The following is a 26522-nucleotide window of genomic DNA, read 5'->3' on the forward strand; positions in this document are numbered from 1 at the left end:
TGAGCTTCTGGTGGCTGCCAGTATTCCTTGGTGTTCATTGGCCTGTAGACACGTGACTCCAATCTCTGCTTCCTTCTTCACATTACATTCTTCCCTATGTCTCTCCTCTTTTGTCTCTGATGAGGACACTGACCATTGAATTCAGGGGCCACTTGGGTAATTGAGATTTTTAACTTAGTTGCATCTGCAAGGACACTTTTTCCAAATAAGGCCACAATAACAGGTATCTGGGTGATATACCATTCTGGGGGCCACCATTCAATCCACTACAGTGCTCCTTCCCCAAACTCCACAGAAATCGGGTAATAGAAATAAAAAAACATATTATGTAGACAAGAAAATATGAGAAGATTAAAAAGAAGATGAGATAATTTCAAGATTTCAGAAGATAAAGCGTGATTATTATTTAATTTAGCAGAATATAGGAATTACACTTGGGTGCTAATAAGAAGCAACTCCAGGAAGGCTCAGGATCCAGAGATACTGGGGATTTCTAAATGCAGGAGTGGGGGGGTTGGGGTTAAAATAGTAAATCTGGTTAAAACTCTATATAAGGAAGTTAAAGTCTGAGATCACTGCCCCCACCCTGGGCATCCAGTGGCTGATCATCCCATGTTGAAGCAGAAAGGATACTTACAGATTTATGAAAAAATGAAAATAAGTGAGAAAAGAATGAAAGTGGCTCTGGGCTTATAAACATGAAGAATTGCTGAGGGAAGGAGTCAGGCACTGTGCAGAAACAACTTCCTCCTACCACCCCTATATGCTCATCTACCAGGACACTGGCAGGTGGGCTGATACCGTAGTCAGGAGATTGGAAGATTCTTTTTTCCACAGAAAATTCTCCAGCCCGAGAGAAAAGACATGCTTTTGGTGTATATGATGGTGGTGGTGGGGAGTATCTCCGGATGAAAAGATCAGTACTTGACTTATCACCTACATTGAATTCCAAAGGGCAGTCACCTTCCTATGCACACAGATCTTTCATTCGGCTTTTCATTATGTCACTTATACACAACACTGGTCAGCCAAGAGTTACAAGATATTTGAGGAAAGTTTGCATTGTAAAAGGCAGGAGTTAAAAAAATAAGCATACAGATAAAAAGAACTACAAGGAAACAAAGACTATTCAGGGAGATGAAAACTTTAAGAAATTATAATGAATATTCTCAAATACATTAAAGAAGCATTTTATAGCATCCAGGATGCTATAAAAATGGACATTCAGGAAAGTAATAAGAACTCTTAAGAGATTAGAATATTATAGCACAATCTCCCAGAAGGAAGAACAAATTATTAAAGAGATGAGAAAATTTTTTCAAAGGAGGATCAATATGGGAGGCCGAGTTAATAGGAATTTTAAATAGCTGAATAAATAGAGAAAATAGAGATGAAAAAATTTTTCTTAATTGTTGAGCCTGGTTTTATATATTTAAAGGGTTCAATAGCAACCAAAAGTAATTTAAGGTGACTCACAATAAGACACACCAGCCAAAACTTTCAGGACACCAAGGGTATTCTATTTTAAAAGTTTTCCAAAAGGGAGTAGAGCCAGGTCATATACAGTGTGACAGGAATCAGAATACCACAAAAAGTCAATGAAGTAACATCTTTACGTTTTTTGAGGAAAATCTACAAATTGCTTTCAATTTATAATTCTATATCTAGCAAATTTACCAATCAATCGACCTGAAAATTCAGATACCTAAAAATTTTCAAAACTACAATGTCTCAAAAATTTATCTATAATGTTCCCTTTCACAAGAAATTTACAGGGGATATATTTTATCAAAATGAGTGAAAAAAACTGATGAAGTGTTGAGAATTAGAGAGCAGGATACGTATTGATACAAAATATTTAAAAATTTAATTAAAAAATATTTATCCTTAAGAAAACTTCTTGAGATAAATATATGGCTTATAAGTAATAGTGAACAGATATAGAAACACACTGAATAATTTTCAGTGAAATAAAATAGGAAATCTGCCCAGAAGAGCAAAAATCACTTTACTACAAGGACATTTGCACTAGAATGTTTCTTGCAGCTCAGTTCATAATTGCCAAGTTGTGGAAGCAACCTAAGTGCCCATCGACCCATGAATGGATCAACAAACTGTGTTATATTTATACCATGGAATATTACTCAGCCATTAAAAAGATGGAGACTTTACATCTTTTATATTTACCTGGATAGGGCTGAAATGCTTTCTTCTTAGTAAAGTATCACAAGAATGGAAAAATAAATATCCAATGTTCTCCATACTAATATGAAATCAATGTATAAATAATTACATGCTCATACGAACAATAAAACACTAATATGGTCCAGTTCAGGAGTAGAGGGAAGTGAGAGAGGGGACAGGGGAGGACGTTTAACAGAAGGAGGGAAGGCATGAGGTGGGATCTCACCTAATATGCACATTGTGAGGATGTATCACACGCCCCCTGGGTGAGGGGCTCTTCTACAAATGGAACTTTACCCTGGAAGTGAAAACAAAGTACCCTCATATTAATTTGAAACAATTAAAAAAATACTAAAAAAAAAAAATAGAGGTGATACATGTGAATGAAATGCTCCCAGAAAAGCAACAACTCAAGGTCTCTAAGCAACTTGCTACATGCTTCTCCCTTTTCTATTTTTTCAATTGATATTCCCTTTTTCTATCCCCATTTTTGATATGCTAGTCTTCGAAGACTCAACCCAGACTGTAATACCCTCCAAAATAATGGTAGATATATGTATGTCCTCAATTAAGAAGTGCTTTCTTAGCATAGATACAGAATACAGCCAAAAACCAGAAATTAAAATCTAGCTATATTATAATGTTTTACAAAGCAAAAAAAAAAAGAAAAACATCATAAATAAGTTTAAGAGGTAAATGACAGAATGGAAAAACGCCTTCCCAATGAACACTATGACCAAAAACCCTGCTATATAAAAGCTTTAAAGATTTCCAAGTCAACAAAAAAGATAAATTACAAAAAGATAAACTTAAGCCAAAAATTCTCAAAATTGTATCATATAATTCATAGAAGATAAAATGTTAATATGAGAGGATGGTCAACTTCACTTACATTAGTAAAAAAAATTAAAACAACTAGAAGTTACTATTTTTCACCCATCAGATTGATAAAAATCTGTTTATCAAGTTTTAGGAAAGATGTAAAGAAAATTTCCTTCTCAGGATAGTGCTGGTAAAAGTGCCAATTGGTACAACAATTGTAGGGAATCCTTAGCAATAGCTGATAAAATTAAAAATAGTATATCTTATTGCTGGGATAAACATATAATTTATTATTTAATCTGGGCCACCCTTGAACATACAAGGGAGCATTATTAAAATTTAAGCCAGAACAAAGGTCATCTCAGACTAATTCGATTATATTGCCATCCTATGATCCACCTAGCTTGTAGACTCAGGTAACTTTTTGTCCATGTGTGCTATACATGTATAAAACTACTCTTTGCATCCTCATTTATAAGTGAAATATGTTTCTAATTTCCCTTTATAATCATATATTTTTTCCAATTTTAATATCAGGTGTATCCAGATGAAGTACAATGATTTTGTAGTATTTCTTTTTTTTTATTATCTATAAGATTTGGCATGACCTGTTTTTTGAAATTCTTTTATTTTTATTTATAAATATTAGTTGTCTATTCTTTGAGACTTTGGTAAAAAAAAAAAAAAGAAGAAGAAGAAGAAGTTAACTGATGACTCCATATTGAACCTCAGAGTCAAAGCATTCTTTGATAGACATACTCTTATCTGACAGTGTGAATGTTACTTTTTTTGCATTATCATTATTATTGCTCAATATTTTGTTGCACCAATTGTCTGATTTCTTTTATGAATGTATTTATCTTCATTTGTTCTTTACGAGGTTTTTGTTTCTAGTCCTTATCTTAAACATTGTTATTGTTGTTAAATTTTAAGCCTTTTTAATTTTGTGAAGGCAAAATGTGGAAACCAAATAAACACATGCATATATATAAATTTAAAAAACTACTTTTTTGCTACATAGTTTATAACAGCAAAAAATTAGGAAAAATCTATCAAAAGGGAACTTGAGAGATAAAATGTATAACATAGACTATTAAATGACAAAATGAGATGAACTAGATTTCTCTGTATATCAATATTCATAAATATCTAGAATATATAGTTCAGTTATAAACAGAAAATTCCAAACTTCAGAATGTTATCCATATATATAACATTATACATCTCATATTTTATATATAACATTATATGTAATGTTAATTAATATAAGTACCAGTATAAAATTGGAATGGAAGAATATGCCTCAAAATTATACTAGTGGTTGTCTCTGGCAATTTGGAAAGGAAGATCTTGTTGTGATTTAAGGGGAATTAAGCTATATTAGTAATCTTTTATTTTTAAAAAAATAATTTATATCAAATATGATATATTTTAAGAGATCTGAATTGAGGAAGGTATAGGTTTTTTTAAAATATATTTTGTACTTTAGTGATTTTTATTTCTCAGGATAAAACCAAAATGACTCCTCTTCTATGAAGTCTTCCTTGATCCTTGATCCTTGATCTATTTAAGCCAAACATTTTCTCTGTATCTCCTCTACGTGCCTCTAACACTGAACTTATATTCTCTCTTACAAGAGTTATTCTATTCTGCTTATTGAGTTTATCAGTGTCATTAAATTGAAAAAGAATTTAATTGAACCATGCCTTATCCCCTTTCAAATCCTTCCACAATACATAACCAAGTATCAATTTCACAGGAAATACCTATTAAGATTTTAATAAACTCAATACTGAAAGAATGGTACAGTTTACAGAGAAACGCTTATTTTTAGATAACTCTATACAAATGTTAAATTTTCAATGTGTTCATGTTTTTCATTAAACAATGGACCTGTGTTTTTTACCAATACCATGTTACATTTCTATTGACATATTGTTGAGATAAAAACCTACTGAAATTAGGGCGGCGCCTGTGGCTCAGTGAGTAGGGCACCGGCCCCATATGCCGAGGGTGGCGGGTTCGGACCCAGCCCCGGCCAAACTGCAACCAAAAAATAGCTGGGCGTTGTGGCGGGCGCCTGTAGTCCCAGCTGCTCGGGAGGCTGAGGCAGGAGAATCGCGTAAGCCCAAGAGCTGGAGGTTTCTGTGAGCCGTGTGACGCCACGGCACTCCACCCGAGGGCGGTACAGTGAGACTCTGTCTCTACAAAAAAAAAAAAAAAAAAAACCTACTGAAATTGAAAATGTAGTGATTTATATGTTCCTACCATGCTAAAGATGCTCTGGACTCCAATCCAAACCTTGGCTAGTTTGGTGGTCAATGGGACTTGTTTCAATTTCTCTTCCCTCATAATATCTATTTTGTGTCCTAATTCTGAGTTCTAGACTATTGAATGGACTGTAGCATTTTCTTCATTGCTCCATTGTGTCGCTTTGGCTCTATTTGCCACTCTAGTAATGTTAACTTCTGCTTGTCAACACCAGTTAACATGTTTTGAACATGCTGCTCATATACAGACTGGTTGTTAAGCAAAGCTTGAGTACAACATGGCATTTGCTTGGAAGATTTTTTTTTCTTTTTTAATTTTAAGTTTCTCGGTTTTAGATTTTTCATTCTCATAAATAAAACATACGCTTTTATTCTTTTGAAAGTTATCAAAGTTTGTTAAGTTGAACAATTCCCAACTCATAAATAAATACTTTGGCAAATACACGTGGTAGATACATATGTGAACTCATATGGCTCCAATTTGAACTATTAAATGTAATTTTTATTCAAAAAAAGACCTGTTAGTGAGGACATCAATTATGCTTGCTCATACATACATAAAATGCTAAATCTACTTTTTAATGCTTTGTAAATGTCTTCTTTGGATGCTATCTGACTCCATTATGTGTATTCTTAAATGAATGCCTTTATTCTTAAAAGTGAAATATATGTTTTTGACAGTTTTCTTAGATTTGTTTTAGATTTTTTTTTCTAGTTTTCTCTGCTTTTTCAGAGTTGAGACCAGACATGCTCCTCTACAAATGGCCCCCACTAGATTGTTACCCAGCTTTCCTTTGAGACAATACTTTGCATGGAGTGTACATATTTTCTTAGCTGGTTAATTCTTGTGATTGCTGGACTCTATTCAGAATGTGATGTGTTTCACAGTTAGATCTGACTGGTTGCTCTGGTACCTTGTCTTTGTTGGTTTCAGGTACTGTTTTCATACTTACTTGAAATAAGATATGCTGATGATAGCACTGACTTTTCAGAGTGATCTCTGTTCATCATAATTAGAACTTTAAAAAAAAAAAGAAAGAAAAAAAACCCTTGAGTTGAACAATCCTTCCTTGACTTTAATGATTGTGTACCTAAGAAAGGCAGGAGCAGCCTTTGGGAATACTTGTTGACTTTGCATTATGAAGTAAGTCACCTATACCTTCCAAGGAACAGAAAAACAAGCTATTTTCATTTATTATACCCCCAGCATGCCACATGGACTGCTTGCTGTCTTATTTGCTGATGTTGTCAAAGCTGACCCTTAAAGACTCTTCATGTGGCTAATATGCAGATACCCTTTATCCAGAGCATACAATATGCATCAGAGGTAGCCAGGATTTTAAGGCAGAAGCTATATTACAGGTGCTTGGTATTTTGCAGACTCTCATGAGTATCAGAAAGGTTTTGAAAATCTCACTCAGCTCCTGGCACCTTAGGCCCTCTCTTGGTCTCTGGTCCAATTGTTCAATGAAAAAAATTTAAGGTGAAGAGCCATCAGTGTGGCTACAGCTGGTGTTATGGAGGTTGGCATTATGATACTAGATAACACACACATTTACTTTTACTCATGTGGAAGGCTGCCTTGCTGTGCATTTCTACGGCTGTCAGAAAGATTGATTCCTGAAGTACTTTGAAAAAATGCTAAGTACTAGCTACTTTGGGTATTTACCCAGGGGCATTGCAGCTGCCTGGCATTGCAGTGAGGCAGCTGAGCAGTAATCACTGCTATTTCTCTAATTTGTTTGTGTCTTTGTCAGCATCTGAGAGGAGGGAGGTTCAAGCCCAGTGTGGGGCCCTCGCTCCCTAGTGATCTCATCCAGCCCATGGCTTTAAATACTCTCTGTGATGCTAATGACTCCCAAATTTATATCTCTGGCCCTGATGTCATCACTGCATCCCAGACTCATATATCTGCCTGCCTACTAAATAGCCCTGTTTTGATGCCTGTGAGGTATCTCAAATTTAACATAAGCAAAACCAAACTCTTGATCTGTCCGTCCATATGTGCCCCCAACTGCTCGTCCCACTATGTTCCCACAAAAGGAAATGGCAACACCTTTCGGGTGGTTGTTCTAGCCAAAGCCTTGCAGTCATCCTTGAACTCTCCCTTGCCTGTATCTGGCAGCCCAGGGAATCCTCCTTGAAACTAGATTCAGTACATAAACACATCTCTGCTGTTGCCACCTTAATAAAGCCAACAACAAATCTTACCCAGACTGTTATAATTGCCTCCTAACAAGTCAACCTGCTTCCCACCTCCCAACAGAGTACTTTACCGCAGCAGTAAAAGAGAATCCCAAAACACAAATTGCATCATGTCTTCCTCTGCTTGGAAATCACCAACAACATTGAATCCCAAGACGTAAAGCAAACCTGCAAAACCATGAGCACTCTGGCCCTCTGATATTTCTCTAACTTCTTATCCTTCTGCTATTTCCTCAGCTCATTTCCTCAACTAACTCATCTGCAAATACAAAGGCCTTTTGCTTCTCCTCAGATATTCTAGGCATGGTCCAACCGTGCTCTTCCTTCACTTTGCCTATACTGCTGTTCTCCCAGGTATTTACATGGACTGGTTCCTCATTTCCTGTAAGTTTCCATTTAAATGCCTCCTTGTCAGTGAGATCTCCCCTCACAAGCCTTTAGAAAATATAGCAGTGCTTTCAATGGTCTCTTACCTTGCTATATTTTCTTAAAGGTTTCTAAAATCCACTGATGTCTTTTCTCCCTGCGTGCAGGCTTTGTTTTGTTCCCTGGTAGTCCTCCAGCACCAAGAACAGTGCCAGGTGCACAGAGGGCCCTGATAAGCATTTGTGGAAAGCACAGACATTCACCTGATTCTTCTTTCTACCTCTCTCTCCACCAGCTGTAATATGGTGCTTAGAATGCCTACACCTTTTTTTATTTTAATGAGAATAGCTCTGCAATATCTTTAGCTCTTCAGTGGAAAAGCTTTTTAAAATCTAAAGACTCATGGAGCACATTTCTCTGTCTCTGACTTGAAGAGTCCACGAAAATACATGATCCTGGAAACTGAGGTCATGAAAAGCAGGTCTTGCTATATCTTTCAGTCTTTGGATGGCCTCTAATACTTAGTATTGTAGTGACAACGTCTGGATAATGAAGAGCTTTCTGCTGATCTAGAAGTCATAATAAAGAAAACACATTTCTTCCATCTTAGACAGAAGCTTGAAAGTTCACAGACATGTTAGGGATAACAACTTCCTAGACTTGTTATTTGCTTTTATCCACTTCCAAAACAACCACAATGTCTGCAACTTATTTTATGTGTCTCCTCCAAACAACTCACCTTTCCTATTACTCCCTATCTTCATATTTAAGCAAGTAAAAAGTGAGACATTTTACTCTTCTTTTTGTTTTAAACCCCTGTCTTGATATTTCAAACATTCTCTGTTCTGATGCAGTTAGATTTTGGAGGGATAGTGTCATTCTCTGTTGCCAGTGAGTCTGCTGGTTCTTTGGGTAACAGGGAACATGAAAATTCAATATTAGTGTTTGTCATAACACTCAGCAAAAGCCTTGCCTGTGGTATACATTCAATAATATCTGTAAGTTTGGGGTTTTAGCCTTTCACGAATCTCAACATTGTAATTACCTGTCCTTTTCATTAGAAATACAAACCTGATTAGCAATTGCTTTTCAAGAGGGCAAGTCATTACCCTTCTCTAATGGTATTGAACTGGATATCAACTAAAGCACAGCTTCCCAACTGATATGCAGTGACACATAGTTGTACTCCAAATGGATTTCAAATGTGCTAAGATAATTTCTCTAAGCTCTCAGGAGTAGCTGGAGATCCTAGCCCACTCACTTTGTATCATAAGATTGTTTATCCCCAGGGTGCCCTACAGATATTACTATTTTCATTACGTGCCATGGCATGAGAAAGATTCAGAATAACTCTAGTCTAGTGCTGCCTAATTGAACTATCTCTGCAGTCATGCCAGTGCTCTAGATCTTACTTCCAATAAGATAACCACAGTACAGTTTGAGTTTTAAATTCAAAACTATATAATCTATTAGAAAACAAAGATGAAAAATAGGCACAATTTAGCAATTTATCAGGTTCAACAAATATTAACTCTAGGGGTTAACAACCTATCATGGTATCAGCAGGGAGAAATTAAATTAATAGGCCACTAATGTGAGAATAAAAGCATCAAAGCAAACATAGTCTTTTAATGTGGCTAACGGTGTTGGATGCTAGCTGGCTGACTCTAGCTGTGTTTACTTTTTCTCTTGTTGTCTTATTTTTGTTTGATATGTGGCAAATGACAGTGCTGTTGCCTGAAAATGGCTTCAAATTCACACCATTAGGCCTCACTGTATTGAGTTCAGGTAATTCTGGCATCTGCCTGGAGTAAAGCAGCAATTTGCCTTTGGGTCTTACAGACCATGTTGTGTTTACTACCCACCTCTCCATCTCAGATGAGACAATAACTGATGAGGTTAGTTCTGTGTTTAACAATGCTTCTGTGAGGTTAATCATTATGGAATTAGCTATTGCTTGCAGTCATTGTCTTTGAAGCATTGTTTAATCCAAGTGAGAGTATTCTGGAGTCTGTGTATCTGTGAGTCAAAATTTATAATCAATCGCCAATCAGGAGAAGCAAGTTAAACAATCTATAATGTGTTCCTAAATTAATCTTAAGAGATAATTAGCATTTGGCCTTCACCTGTGATTTCTGTTTGCTAATTCTTTCAATAACATGTTTGCAGAGATGCCTATTTGCCCACATTTCTCAAGGTGACTCTGATTTATCATGTCCCGCTGCCTCCTTAACCGCTGCCTATGGGTTATACCAAGTCCAGCCCTATTTTTCTATTCATGCTGCTCTTTCTTCCCAGAATGGCCCATTTCCCCTTCTTTCTCAGGTATATTTTGCCCTTGATTCTGGAGGCCTTAAAATCTCTAATATTGGTATTAATGCACATCAGCATTTATGGAGCACAATTTTGTGTTAGGCGTAATACCAGCTATCATTACTGTCTTACTTAAACTGCCCAGCAAGCCTTCAAGATAGAGATATGCTTTATAGCTATTGTATAAATGAAGAAACTGAGCTTCAAATATGCAAAGCAGTTGCATAAAATAATTTTGTAATGCAGCAGGACTAAGGTTTAAAACTAGGACTTTCTGACTCTAAACTCGTTGTTTTCGTTGCAAACCAGGGAGACTAAGAGGCCTATTAAAGGTGTCTAATAAAGGGATCTATTAACCATTAACCTTGTACTCACTTGAGACACATTTGAAACAGCTTTTTAGCTTCCTTACTTGGCTTATTGATTTCCAAATTCTGTTTTCTTTATGCTGTCATCTTAGTTTCTACCTCATGGCATGTTCCCATACCAACAAAAAACTAATTCATTGATGAGTTTGTGGGAGACAGAATGGGAGACAGGGCAAGTCTTGGTCATTCCTAGGAAACCTAGTGCAGGTACACTCTGCACCTTTTACATATCCCTCATCCAAGAATTTCTCTCTCTGATTTGTATTCTGTTTCTTCTATCTTTTAACTACAAACTGGAAAATCACCCGCAGCCAGAACTACGTGGTTTATCTTATTACTAAACATTGTCTGTCATTTGTTGTTTAATTGGTGGCCACATTTATTCAACTAGAGTATAAATTAGTCATGTATGGGCATCTTGTTTTGTATGTATTTGCCCTTGATGTATGGCACTAGCCCAAATTCTAGGCCACTGGAAATTTTTACATATTTACATTATCTTCCCATTAAGTAGATAAAATAGAAGCAAAAAAACACTAAATATTTTCCCTAGAGATGAGTGAAATACCTGAATATACTGACTCCTGATCATAAATAATTTTAAGATTTATATTTTTCTTACATAAATATACAAATAGCTGGTAATTAATAATTTTCAAAGGGGTGCAAAAATATGACTCCAGAAATATTCACACTGCAGAAACATCAGCTTGACCAGCTATCCATGCATGAAAATACCTTCACAAGGGCTGAGGAAACAAGGTGAGAGATCATAGTACTAAGTTATAGCATAATTAGATGCACTGAAGAAGATAAGGTGAACAATTTTACATTACCTGCATATACTCTCCCACAACCCCAGGCAGCATAGCACAGACAAAGAGTCCATCTGTCTGGTAAAAAGAGAGGTGAGTAAGCATAGGGCTTTGCCTTGGACCCCAGTACGGGGCCTGCCACAGTAAAACCGGCAGTAAGTAGACCCTGACTACAGGCTACAATTCATGGACAGAGCCTCTTGACTTACTCTGGAACCAGAGAGGAACTTGCAGCTATGGAAAAATGCACTGAGAGTCTGAACAGCACATGGTTGGCTGACTACAGTAGCCTTTGAGTAACTCACAGTGACAGATAGGCCTCAGTGGCTGTGGGATTCAGACATGCCCCAGGGCTCCACTAGCCTTAGCAACAATGTGCTTCATTGGTGCTAAGCAAAGCATCAACTTTGGAAGCCATGGGATTCCAGTTCAGGTTTTTGCCAGCCTCAGCAGCCATAGGATTCCAGCCCTGTTCTGCATGGGTTGTTGTGATTCCGAGGCTTTAGGACATGCCCGTAGCACTGTAATGGCTGCAGTAGTCACGGGCTTAGGGATCATACTAGACAACTTGGCCAGAAACTTGGACAGGCTTAAAGTTGAAGGATGTTTCCAGAAATGCTAGCTGTGAAGTACTTTCTTCTTCAATGCACAGATATTGATTCATGACCACAAGAACCAAGAACAATCAGAGAAACATGATACTATCAAATGAACAAATAAGATGCCACTGGCTGACCTTAAAGAGATGGGGATGTTTGAACTTCCTAACAGAGAATGCAAAGTATCTTTCTTTTTTGTAGAAGCTCAAGAAACTTAAATAAAATACAGAGAAACAATTCAATGAAAGGAAAATAATATATTAACAGTGATATTAGAATACTTATAAAATAATCCAACAGAAATCCTGAAGGTGAAAGTACAATGAATAAAAAGATAAATGCAATCAAGAACATCAATAATAGAGTTAAACAAACAGAAAAAGAATTTGTGAACTTTGGAACATGTTATTTGAAAATATACTGTCAGAAGAGAAAATGGAAAAGTATAAAAAGGAATGAAGAAACTTTATGGGATTTATGAGATAACATCAAAAACAAAATAATCAGTCATTGGTGTTTAAGAAGTAGCAGGGAAAGATAAAGGTGTAGAGAGCTTATTTAAAGTATTAATAACAGAACACTTTCCAAACCTGAAAAGAAAGCAAGAAAAACAACCCATTTCTAATAGCTATAAAAAAAATTAAATACGTAGGAGTGCATTTATCCAAGGAAATAAAAGATTTATACACTGAAAACTATAAAATAATGGTGAAAGAAATTTAAGAAGATGCAAATAAATGGAAAAATACCATGTATTCATGCATTAGAAGAAAAAAATGTTAAAATGTCCATACTATTCAAGTTTATCTACAGATTCATGCAATCCCTGTCAAAATACAAATGACATTCTTCACATTGAAATCTTCACATTCTTCACTATGAAATCACAAACATCTTCACAATGGTTGTTATTTAGGCTACTAAGATCTGGAGTATTTTGTAGTTCAGTAATATTTAATGATAAAGTATTTAGTATTTAGTATTTTCTATTCTTTTTTCTAAAATAAAAATTTCTTTGCTATATTTATTATAAACAAAGAACTGTGAAGATGCTGAGCAAATAGAGCTGTGGGAGTGCTTTGAGCTGGCAGATACAATTCTATTTAATTTTACTTTCTTGTTATAAACGTGACTCTAAATTTAGAATTTATACTTCATTATATGGACATATATAGATGTAGATATTATGTATATGTATGCACTATATATAACATTCAAAAAATTTACCAAGCCCTAAAGTTTTAATATCCAGAGCATGAATATGTTTTTAAATAACTATTTTTATTATGGACAATGTCAACCATAATAGACACAAAAATGAAGAGAATAGCACAGTGAATCTATAAGCATTGATCACCCAATCTTGGTCGTTTTTGACATTTTATATGTGTTAGTGTTTATAAAAGGCATTTGTTTTTTGCTTTTGGTTTTGTTTTCTTTTATTTTGACAATATGAGTGGTGGTCAATGAAACTAAAAACAAATTTGTGATTTGTTCCTGCATTACTGCAAAGAAAATGCTTAAAATGACTAACTTCTATTTATTCCAAGTAACTCTTGGCTATGAGCTGATAACAAAAGTAATATAACCGCATTTGCAGCATAATTAGATCGGAATAGCAAGCTTTATTTAAAGGATGCCTGATCTTATTGCTCATAGGCATGCTTTTCTTTATTGCGCTTCTTTCTCTAATTATAACTATGTTTTTAATGACTTGTGATAGATTTTCATTTTAAGAAACAATAGCAAACCACCATAGGAACTCCTTGGTAAGCTTGTGGAGTTGGAGCTGCTTAAAATCCTCTTGGGTAGGAGATTATTATTTGTTAAATAATCATCTTTATAAGATGGCTTCTCTGTCAATGTTAGTTAGATGAATGATAACAATTAGTCTAAAAAAGAAAAAGTGATAATGATCTAGCTAAGTAAGTTATAGCTGTTCTACTTGTTGAGAAAATGAATGAAAAGAATGTTAGGACTTTATTTTTTCATTGTATTTACTTCAGCCTGCCTTCAGCCCTTTAGATATATTTCTTGGAAAGAAAGGAATGATGAAAGGAGAGGATGGATGGATGGATGGATGAATGGAAGGAGATTGCAAGATAGGAAGGGAGAGAAGAAGAAATAAAAATAGAAAGGAAGGGAAGGAAGCTAATTATTTGGAGGTATATTTTTTAAAGTAGTAATGCCACCAAATTAAAGAAGCTTATAATTTTTGATGCATAATATTATGCATCAAAAATTGGCACTTCAGGGTTCCAAGTATATCGAAGTTATCCTAGACTCATAAAATATCAAAAGAACCTGTTGTATGTCCCAGTGTAGCTTCAGAGGTCAAGAAAGTTAAAGCAAGTGCTAAAATTAATATTTCTAGAGAAGCTGACCATCAATGAAGTTCAATTAATCTAGAAGAATGCATTGTAATAGTAGTACAATTATTCAGTTAACTTTATGTTCCCACATTTTATGTAAAAAACGAATTTAATTTTACAGTATTTGGGCTGTTATAAAATGATATTATAAAGGATAACTCTGATATTTCATATAATTCTACAAAATTTATTTTTTTATATTTCATAAATGTATAAAACATACATTGTCTTTCAATGGAGAATATACTCATTAAGGTTAATTTATTTTAGTAAGAATGTTAATGGAATTTCTAGAATGCCTACCTTATTTTGGCCCATTATCATAATGTTATAATGAGAGCCCCAAATTGTATGTCATAATCAAGTCATATAATCATTAAAGAGTTCTGCTTATGAGACCTAATGACAGACAGACATAATTTTTTCTTCCAGTCTTTTCAAGAAAGCAATATCACACTTATTCAAGCCCTACAGTTTCATTATTATCAAATAGAGTTTAGTCCTAATGAAGTCTATTAAATGTACATAAATGTTTCTATCCCTGTTTCTAAACTCTACCAAAATAGTGCCCCCTGTACCTTCTAGTCTGCTCATATCATCAAGGAGTCCAGAAAAAAAAAAATAAAACATGGTGTCTACTTGAAATCATGTTAGAAAACACAAATGTTGTAAATCAATATACAGAAATGGAAAGTATGTGACTACTAAAATCAGAAGAAGCAAGTTCAAATTCTGACTTCTTTTTATCCTTATTGGCCATTCAGTTTTGGAGAAACGTCTAAGCCTGTCTCTTTCAGGTAAACTGAATGTCATATGAAACAATGTAAAGGCACACCCTAAAACATGAGCTAAGTGCTAATTTTCTCAGTGAATACGCTTACTTGAGATCTTGTATTTATGTCCTTGTGTCTTACAAGGCTTAAATTTATGCCGAGAGTTTTTATAATACATGTACTTAATGTTTTGTCAATGAAATTAAGCAGAAGGTGCTACGTGGGCATTTAATGATAAATGAAAACATTCTATGGGTTACTTTGATTTTAATCCCTAGCCAGGTCTGTTGAACATTTATCACTACTTGACAAAGAAAAATTGTTTTAGGCTAACTTCTTTTGGTCAATATGTGTTTAGTAGTTGCAGATAACTTCCGTATTAACTGAAGTGCTATGGTATTAGGATGTGTTTACTATAAAATAATTTAATAATATTTCAAAATATAAATGTTTTAAAATACATTAGAATTAATTCTGAAGTTCTTAAATTCCCCTGCTATTCTGTATTAATAATGGTTTATATGATGTTTTTATTTGATGTTGAATTTTAGTTGTTTGATGAGGGGAGGAGATCTTGGTGGTAGTTATTCTTTGTATGGGTATTTGGAAGGAGGTAGAGTAGTTTACTCATTCTTTATAGGGACTCTCAAGTAATTCTCATCTGGGCCTTGCATCTTTCCCCTGAATTCTGTCATACCTGACATTTGTGGGTGCTAAGCTTACAAAAGGGTTCCTGCACCCTTCATGGCTTCCTTTATGGCTGTGATTCACTCCACTTTAGTACAGGCTTCAGCTTCCACCGCTGTTTTATCAGTCTCCATGTTTCAAATAATATTCTATCTACCGAAAATTGAAGTCTCTTATCTAAATCAGGTTTGAAATAGAGGTAATGAAACTGTTTTTAATATATGGTTATCATAGGGCAGCATTTTTCAATCTCAGCGTTATTGAACATTGACGGCCAGATAATGCTTACAGGGCTGGGGAGCTTTCCAGCTCATTGTAAGGCCTTTAGCAGCATCCATTGTCAAGTAACACCTTCCCCAGTGTAACAGTCAGTTGAGCGCCACTGTCATAGAGCCATTGCCTGTGAGTAACTATGTAGGATTGTGTATCATGAATGGAAAGTCAAGAAATGTAAATATTTCTACAGAAGTATAAGCAAACCAACTCAATACTATGTATAATCTGGATGGCCATTGAATTACATTTCATTGTAATTTGGAAATAATATCTTATTGTGATAGCCCAAGCCAACCAAAGAACTTTGAATGTTCTGACTTTCATAGTAACATGGTGCCTTTTTTCTATTCCACAATTTTATTTTAATAAGCATTTCTAAATAACTCAGAATTTGTCATTTTTTGTTTCTTGAAGGCCTTTTATCTGCTAATAGAAAAAGAAAAAATTACATGCTATGACAATTTTGTGTACTTTCTCATAGCTAAAGAAGAGATACTTTTCCTTCGTAGGACATATAATTTCTTGGAATTAATTATTATCCCTAGAAGCTAATGAGTGACCATTAGTTTTTTTCTTGCCTGTCAACAGAAGTGAAAACAGTAGTTGGCATGCTCACCTGCTTGATTATAGCTATTACATCAATCAGCATCCTTTTCCTAGGGTTCATTATAATTTATCTTGATAATTATATATTGTTTCATTTTTCTCACCATTTCTTTCTTTAGCTTTGACTACACACACAAATTTATTTAAAATGGTTGAAGTAAGTCATAAAATCAGTTAGAATTAATTTCTACAACATTTATGCAAAGTTCACTACATTAAGTGTTTTAAAAATGAAATTTAAAAATATTAAACTACCTCTCTTTATTCTACATCTCTCCATTCTGTCTTTTGTTTACCCTTCATGTTTATCTCAGCTCATTTCATCAGGATAAGGGGTTAGCATGTGATTCAATGAATTATAGGATCTGATTTAATGAGTTATGGAATTTATCATGAGTCTGGGTGCATCAAACATAAAACTAAGCTTCCATTGCAGATAAGCTGAGGCTTAAAAGACAAATGTAGAAGGTCAAAAATGAATAAAGACCATAAACCTTAACATTATCTCCATGTTGACAAGCTTTTCCTTTGATATTCTTGAGTGATTCTATTCTGAAAAAAATGAATATAGTCTTAAAAAAATGAATATAGTCTTTTCATTGTTTATGTTACCTGGGAGATTTATCAACATATTGGAAAATGATTAAATATAAATTCCATCACTTCACAATAAGTATTTTTTAAATAATGAGAAAACATTAAATTAATCATGATCATATTTAATTTGTCAATTGAGTAAGCTCCACATACTAGTGAATCAAGGGAGTGTTAGAGAATTGTTCTTAATACCTTCGATGAACATGGTCCTGATTCTATTAGTCAAAAATAAGTTCGAGTGTATTTTTAATTAATGTATCACGGTTGTACATATTTGAGGCTACATATGGTATTTTAATATATGTATACAATATGTAATGATTACATCATGGTAATTGGGATATTCATCACCTCAAATACTTATCATTTCTTTATCTTGGGAGCATTACAATTCTTTTCTTCTAGCTATTTTGAGATACATAATAATTTACTGTTAGCTATAATTTCCTTAGTTTACTAAATAATAGTGGAATTTATTTCTTCTATCTAATCATATTTTAGTACCCATTAATCAACGTCTCTTTATCCTCCTCCTTCCTTCCCCTTCCAGTCTCTGGTAAACACCATCCTACTCTCTACCTCCCTGAGATTCATTTTTTAACTTCCACATAAGAGTGAGAACATATAATATTTGCCTTTCTATGCCTGGCTTATTTCATTCAACATAATGATTTCTAGTTTCATCTATGTTGCTAATGTTGCTGCAAATGACAGGATTTCATTATTTTTATGGCTAAATAAAATATGTATGTAATAGGTGTGTGTATATATGAGGTTGGACAACTAAGATCAAGAATTAGTCCTAGAAAAAGTTTTAATTACCTCATTGCTGAGTATCACTATAGTCACCTTTGAAGTACTCCCCTTGGGAAGCTATGCACAATCACCAGCAGCTAGGACCAGTTCATGAACTTAATTGTTAGACCTCATAAAAGGACAACTCTTATGGCCCTTCCAGGAAAATAGTTTCACAATTACTTTGAAGGATGGACTAGATGCTGGCATCAGTGCATAGCTTCCCAGGGGAAGTACTTCAAAGGTGACCACAGTGAAATTTAGCACTGGCATATGGAGCATTTTTTTAGGATGAGTTTGTGAACATAATTGTCCAACCCCATATATACATACACATACTACATTTTTTATCCATTCCTCTGTTGAAGGTAACTTAAATTAATTCCATATTTTCACTCTTTTGAATAGTACCGTAATGCACATGAGAGTGCAGCTATCTCTTAATACACTGATTTCCTTTCTTTTTGTATATGTAACTTGGTTAAATTTATTCCTAAGTGTATTTTTTATAGCTAGTGTTAATAGGATTGCCTTCTTGATTTCTTTCTCAGTTCATTACTGATACATAGACATGCTACTAATTTTTACGTTGATCTAATATTCTGTAACTAAACTGAATTTACTTATCAGATCTAAGTGTTTTTGGTAGAGTCTTTAGGTTTTTCTAATTATAAGATAATGTAATTTGCAAACAAAGATAATTTGATGTCTTTCTTTTCAGTTTGATTGTCCATTATTTCTTTCTCTTGCCTAATTACTCTTGCTGGGACTTCTAGTACTATGTTGAATATAAGTGGTTAAAGTGGACATTGTTGTCTGTTCCAGATCTTAGTGGAAAGGCTTTCAATTTTTCTCCTTTCAGTAAGTAAGGGATAGTGGATATTAACCACAGTGTATCCCACATAATAATAAATGAATATGACATTAGCCTGAAATGTAACTTTTAAGATCATTTTCTCAGTCCTTTGGAGGAGAACAAGAAGACGAGTTATCAGTCAGTGGCACAATTTTTCAAAGTATAAATCAATTTTCTATAGTAAAATTAGCCTCTGTGAATAAAGGGGGATGGTCAAATTGATTTATAAAATCTCATCTTTTGTTAATTACTTCCCTATAAACCTGGCCATGCTATACTGTCTTCATATTATTAAATGACACCAACATTCATGTATTTTCTTAAACTTATAATTAGTGATCTCCCTTAACTCATGGGCATTCATTTATATTCCACATTTAGTCCATCAATCAATCTTACCAGGTCTGACAATCAAGTTAGTGAATTTATCCTAGAAAAAGTGCTATATAACTCCTTGCTAAATATCACTATAGTCACCTTCAAAGTACTCCCCTTGGAAAGCTAGGCACTGACACCAGCACCTAGTTCACCCTTCAAAGCAATGTTGGAACTCTTTTTGGAGTGGCCATCAGAGCTATTGTCATATTACCCTTGATGTCCTGAATGTCATAAAATGCCTTCTGTTCAACGTTTCTTTTATCTTTGGGTAACGAAAAAAGTCGTTGAGGGCCATATCAAGTGACAAGGGAGGGTGTTCCAATACAGTTATTTGTTGTTGGCTAATAATCTCCCTCATAGACAATGACATGTGAGCTGGTACCTTGTCATGATGCAAAAGCAATGAGTTGTTTGTCAAAAGTTTGGGTCATTTTCAATCTAAGATTTTCACACAGCTTTTTCAGCACTTCCAAATAGTAAAATTGGTTAACTGTTTGTCTAGTTGGTACAAATCCATGACGAACAATCCCTCAACATAATTTTGACTCTTGATTTGGACTAACGGAAAATTTTGGTCTTGGAGAATTGGCTGTACTTTGATGCTTTGTTTCAGGGTGATATTAGTACATCTATGTTTAATTTCCAGTGACAACACAGCCCCAAATATCGTCTTGCCTCTTCAAAAGGTCTTGGCAACCTTTGACTCTCCTTTGCCTTTGTTCATTGATGAGCTCCTTCAAGACCATTTTTGCACATGCCTTCCCATCCCAAGATTTTCCTATTGATGTTTCCTATTTTCCTATTGATGTTTAATTGGTCTGCTATGCTTTTCACAGGTAATTTTCATGCACAATTCAGTAATTTTTGCAATGTTTTTGTCAGTTCTGCTTGTTACTGGTAATCCTGACCTCTGTTCATCAGTGACACTTTCTGTTCCCTCAGAAAAACATTTAATGTATTTGTTCATTGCCATATTCTTCATGGTATTATCCCCATAAACTTGGACTAACATGCCCCTGATTTTACTTCCACTCTTGCCAAGTTTAACAAAACTCTAATGTGTGTTGCTCTAATTCAAGCTCAGACATTCTTGCAATGGCACACAAAAATATGCAACAACAATAATGAATACCACTCAGCATGATGCTGCCACATATCAGCAGGAACACAACTGTGAAACACTGACATATTAAGATTATAAAAGCGAACTGAACTGTTTGTATAGCGCTGCCAATGTAAATGCATGGTAGCAAGTTCACGAACTTAATTGTCAGACCGTATATTAGGTATACCTACCAAATAAATATTTAAAGGAAAAAATTCTACACTTCCACTACCAACACCCTGGTACCATTGCCTTTCAGTGGACTGTGCCAATATCCTCCTCTGCCTCACTGTCTGCACACTACTCCATCCTCCCAGACTTGAAAACCAAGATGCCAGAGTGATACCTCTGACACCACTTACTACCAGGAACTCTCTTCTTCTGAAACTATTCAAAGCACTCCTCTTATTTTTAGAATATAGCCCAAGTCTTTTCTATATTCTACAAGGCCTTACCTACTTTGGCCAATTGCTTTCTCTGTTCTCATTGCCACGTTTTTCTTATATCAATATGGCTCCAATGGCCTCTTTACTATCCCTCCAACGTGGAAGGATACTCCATGTGTACTCCCATTTCAACACCTTTGCATTTGTTCTTCCCTCTGCCTGACATAAACTCCCTCCAATTATTCACATGGCTCATTTTCTCCCTTCACATAGGTATGTTTCAAATAATCTTCAGACTTTCCTGATGGTTATCTCTAAAATAGCACCTGCCTCTCTATTTGCCTCGTTTAATTTGATCTTATTTATAATCACCTGGCACTGTATTATGTCTATGTTCATTTAAATGCATGTTTTACATCTCATTCTCTGGAATGCAGGCTTCATGAAAACAGAAATTTCATCTGTCTTGTTCACTGTCACAGCCCCTAGTCATTAGAACAGTGCCTGACAGAGAGTAGAGATTTTAAAAGTCGTTGTTTAATGAATAAATGATATTTGTTTTATTTTCATTACAAGCAACACATCAAACTAAATGAACAAAATATTAAATATTAAAGCTAGCCAAAAATATTTCTTGGTTTTCCACAGCACATGTAGTTTGATTGATATATTATGCATTACATCTTCAGGAGTATTCTGTCACTTTGACATGACTCTTAGATGGAGGTTATCTTATATATATTGTTAGTTTGTTCCTCAATTGATATCACCACACCTTTTTGCTCAGTTGCTTTGTCATTCCTCACTCTTTGAGGCTTCCGAGGTTCCATGACTCTGTTATGGGTCATCGAAATTATTTGCCACAAAAAGGAGAAATTTTGCCAGCCCAAAGCATTAGAGATAAGTAAAAAAATAAAGCAAACTTTTATCCCCAAAGGATTCACCTAGTATATGTTGAGATTTTATTTTATACATTTCTTTTTTTCTCCCAAGGACCATGAGATTTTGTCTACGTAGTACAGCTCTGGCAGGATATATGGTGCACTATTAGAAACTAATGTTAAAACAATCCAGGCCAAATAAAGTAAAACTGAAATCCCACTCCTGACTCATGCAGAGGCTGAAGCTTTGTGGTGATCCAAGTTCCCTTGACTTGCTATAAAAACAGGCAGTTGTTTGTCAATTCTTTTACGTTAAAAAATGTGCAAAAACCCATTGTAAAATGTACTGAGTCAGTGTAATTGCCACAAAGCATATTTTATTGTCAGCTATATAAGTCTGAAAATATTGTTTTGTGACCAGTTTTAGTTGTTGGATTTAAGTGGGGTCACAAAGAAATTATCTCTGAGTATAGCACTCACCACAGTGCATTATAAATATGCTCTCATCTAAAAACATCCTTATGGCTGACTCCATGTCTTACTCACACTTTTATCTCTAATTCAGTTACTGAATGCTTTTGAATTGGAATTAGAGAAGTGTTTATAATTTAAATTATAAATTCTGTGAGGACCTATAATCTTTAAATGCTGTGTTTTGTTTACTTTTGAGTCCTTTATAATCTTTGTGCATTGTCTTATATATTTAAGAACTTTAAATTTTTAAAATTGTTTTTTGAGACAGAGTCTCACTATATCACCCTGGGTAGAGTGCTATGCTATTACAGCTCACAGCAACCTCAAACTCTTGTTCTTAAGTGATTCTCTTGCCTCAGCCTCCCAAGTAGCTGGGACTGTCAGCACCCGCATCCCCACAATGCCCAGATATTTTTTTGTTGCAGTTGTCATTGTTGTTTAGCAGGCCCAGGCTGGGCTTGAACCCATCTGGTTTGGTGTATGTGGCTGGCGCCCTAACCACTGAGCAATGGGCGCCAAGCCTAATTTTTTAAATTTTTATACTTAATTATTATGGGTACATTATAGTTGTATATATTTATAGGGTACATATAGTTTTTTGATATGGGCATACAACTCAGGGTAACTAGGGTGTCCATCACCTGAGGCATTTATCATTTCTTTGTTAGAAACATTCCAATTCCACTGTTTTAGTTATTTAAAGTTTTCCTTAGCTTATTGTTGATTATAGTCACTTTGTTGTACTGAGAAGTATTGTTTATCCTGTCTAACTATCTAACTATATTTTTGCAGCCATTAATCCTCTTTACATTATCCCCACTACCCTTCCCAGCTTCGGGTAACTATCTTTGCACTCTGTCTCCATGAGATCAATTGCTTTTAATGTTTAGCTCCCACTTATGAGTGAGAAAATGTAAGTTTTATCTTTCCATTCTTGAGTTATTTGACTTAAAATAATGTACTCCAGTTTCATGGATGTTATTGCAAATGCCAATATTTCATTCATTTGTATGGCTATATAATATTCCATCATGTATATGTATCAGAGTTTCTTTATGCATTCATCCAGTGATGGACATTTACATTGATTGAAATCTTGAACATCGTGAATAGTGCTGCCATAAACATCAGAGCACAGATATCTTTGTAATGTTCTGATTTCCTTTCTTTTAGACATATACCCAGCAGGACATTGCTGGATGGCATGGAAGTTCTATTGTTTATTTCTTGAGGAACCTCCATACTGTTCCTCATACTGGTTGCACTAATTTACATTCCCACCAACAGTTTATGAGAGTTCCCCTTTTTCCACATCATTTCAAGTCTTCATTATTGCCTGTCTTTTGATGAAAGCCATTTTAACTGATGTTTTTGTTGGATTGAAGTCTTAGAGACAGATTAATTCCCCTGCTATGGAAATGAAAAATTAATGATTCTTAAATCAGGGTCAAAACCCATTTTGAACCCTTCATTAAACATCCAGTTCATTATCTTACAGATACAGTGGAACCTCCATACTTGACCACCTACCTACATTGACCACCTCCTTAAGTTGACCTAATTTTCATAGACCAGGCATGCACCACATGTATGCATCAGTACAGCAGACCTAGTTGCTTGTGTTCACCACCTCTGTGTGATGACCAGTTGGTTATGTCCCTTGGTGCTCAACTTGTTCTACTGTATTTTTCTTGTTACATAGGCTGCTAAATACTATTGTCCCAAACTTTGATGAATATAATTAGAATGGACTTATTTTCCATCTACTATATGCAAGCACTTAATGTATTATTGTATTTAATCCTCACATCAATCCATGTGGGGAGACTATTTATGTCACATTTACATAACAGAAGACTGTGACTACAAGACTTTAAATAACTTCTCCAACTTGCCAAATGAACATGATAGAGACAGGGATTATTAGAATGATGTCTCCCTCAGAGATAAGTGTGTGATTTTCCTATTATAGCACAATTCTTCCAAAAAACAAAGCAAAGAAAGGAACTAGTTAAAATATATTATGGAAATTATCTATGATTTTGAAAAAGCAAATTTTGTGATAGAATAAGTTTAAGTATCCAAGAAATATTAAATATTCTCAATAGTATGTGAGGGATTAAAATTAAATTTTAAAGGAGTGATTGTTCAACAGTGAAAAGTATATTTATCCTAGATATTTCAAATTTCTCTCTTTAAGAACATTGGAAAGATTCAAGAATCTTGGCCTATTTACCCTTGTCAGTTGTCGTTTTTGTTTTAGGAAGGTAGTATCCTACTTTTTACTGTTCCATAATTCAAGTGTACAAAATATGGAAAAAAGAGAGACTGCATTTCTTCATGAACAGTTAGGGAACCTGACTATAGATAAATAATCAATCCCAGACACACCTTCATCTATACCAACTTCTAGATATTTCTAACTGGCAACCACTAAGCAAAAGTAATGTCCTTAAATTTCCCCTTCTACTCTTTGGAATAGTTTTATCAATAGAAGCATATTAATAACTCTGTAAGAGGGATCTGTTATTATTTTAAATGACTATGTCAGCATTAATGCTGTTATTAGGGTGTTCTGGAGAACAAAACGAAGGCTCAGAAGTACTTTTGTTGGTGGTTACAAAGCTATATTTAATGCATAATTAGAGAGAGAAACATTTCTATTATAATTGTATATTTTGGTAGACAAAATATGATTGGGGTTTGAAATTATTTTGTGCTTCATATAACTGCTGCTGAACTTGATTTAGGTTTCCATTGAGTTCAGTTGTGAGTCAGTGTGCATACGTGTGTGTTAGAGAAGGAAAGAACTGTCCTCCAAAATAAGTTGTTTTCTTGATAATAAAATGTCAGTTGGTCAAGTCATGATGTGATGCTAACAACCTTGCTTTTTAAATTGTAATTTGTTTGAATTTCCCTCCAGTTTCATCTTTGCAAATGCAGAAAATAAAGAGGGTCCTGTGTGAATGTTCTTCTTGATTTTTCATTGCCATTCTTGCATTTGTTTTCCAAATCTTCTGTCAATTCAGTACAACTAATATTTATTAAACACCACAATGTACCAGAAACATTCAAATACTGGATAATTCAGCTCATGTCTTTCTGTTATGACAGCACAATTGATCACCTTCAAATGACTCTGGAACCAAGCTACATCTTACCTTTAGCAGTCACATTTTTTTCAGTCATTTTACCAAGGTGTCAACAGTTCAGCTGTTGGGTTGTCAGGCAGTTTCCATTCATTTCCATAAAAAACAGGCAAATCATATGAGAAATGTGTCTAATTGATACCCATCATAGCCTAAGACTAAAACATGACACAGATGATGACAGATTGCGCTGGAAGAGCTCTCTGCTCTAGGCTATGATGATTAAACTTCGTGTTTTCTCTCTTCTAACAGATTGCATACAGCTTGAGGGGAGACTTTGCACAGGCCTATGCAATAGTTGTTTGAAAGAATTTTCAAGGAGCACATAACAAAGAATTGGCAAGAAAAGATGTAACAAGAATTCTAACTTGAATTTGCTCTGTTACCTTTGGCAAGCCATTTGATCTTTTTGTACCTCAGATCCTAGATCTCTAAAACATGGGAGTTGAATTAGCTCAGATTTTTAAAAATTGTTTTTTAAAGTACAGAGCACTATAAAGTATAAGGAAAGAAATGAGAGAAATTCCAAATCCCTGCTCAAAATGTTTGGTACATTATAGTGTTTAATATATATGATTTGAATTGAATTGAATTTGCTTGGTCAACAGCTTGGGTGAAATACTAATATATAAGATAAATAAAAACTGAGCTACTTTTGTCAAAGAGGAGTAGATGGTACAACAAATCATGAACCCAAGCCCAGTGGGTCATGCAAATCATACAGTTTTAGAAAATAGGGTTTAAAATTAAAAGAATTTAGGGATATAATTCTCTCTTGGCTCCAACATTCTATGGACTAAACCTCAAAGAATTACTTTGCTAACTTGTAGTTTGTCACATGAGAGTAATCTGAAAGGTCTTAAGAATGTAACCTAGGAATGTAACGTTATTCCGCAGAGTGGGTGGTGGGTTAGGGTGGAGAACAACGAAACCGTTTTTGTATTTCTGAACAAATGTGCTACATATGGATTTTATTATCTTTCTCTGTAGATCTTTATTTTTCCCTTACCACAAACTAGTGTGGGATGTGTTTAAACAGGGAACATTTCTCTCAGCTTCTTTCTATAACAAACTGTCAAGTTGTCTCCTGATAACTACAGGATCATAAGATTTTATAAACTGACTTAATTTAGTGAATAAACCAGTTATTTTGATACCCTAGTTGCTTTTGAATTTCACTAAAATAATTTGATAACCAGAGTTTAATAAATGTGGCTTTTTGACCTATTAATGACAAACTATTTT

The sequence above is a fragment of the Nycticebus coucang genome, chromosome X, assembly GCF_027406575.1.
Source record: "Nycticebus coucang isolate mNycCou1 chromosome X, mNycCou1.pri, whole genome shotgun sequence".
In the NCBI taxonomy this organism is placed as follows: domain Eukaryota; kingdom Metazoa; phylum Chordata; class Mammalia; order Primates; family Lorisidae; genus Nycticebus; species Nycticebus coucang.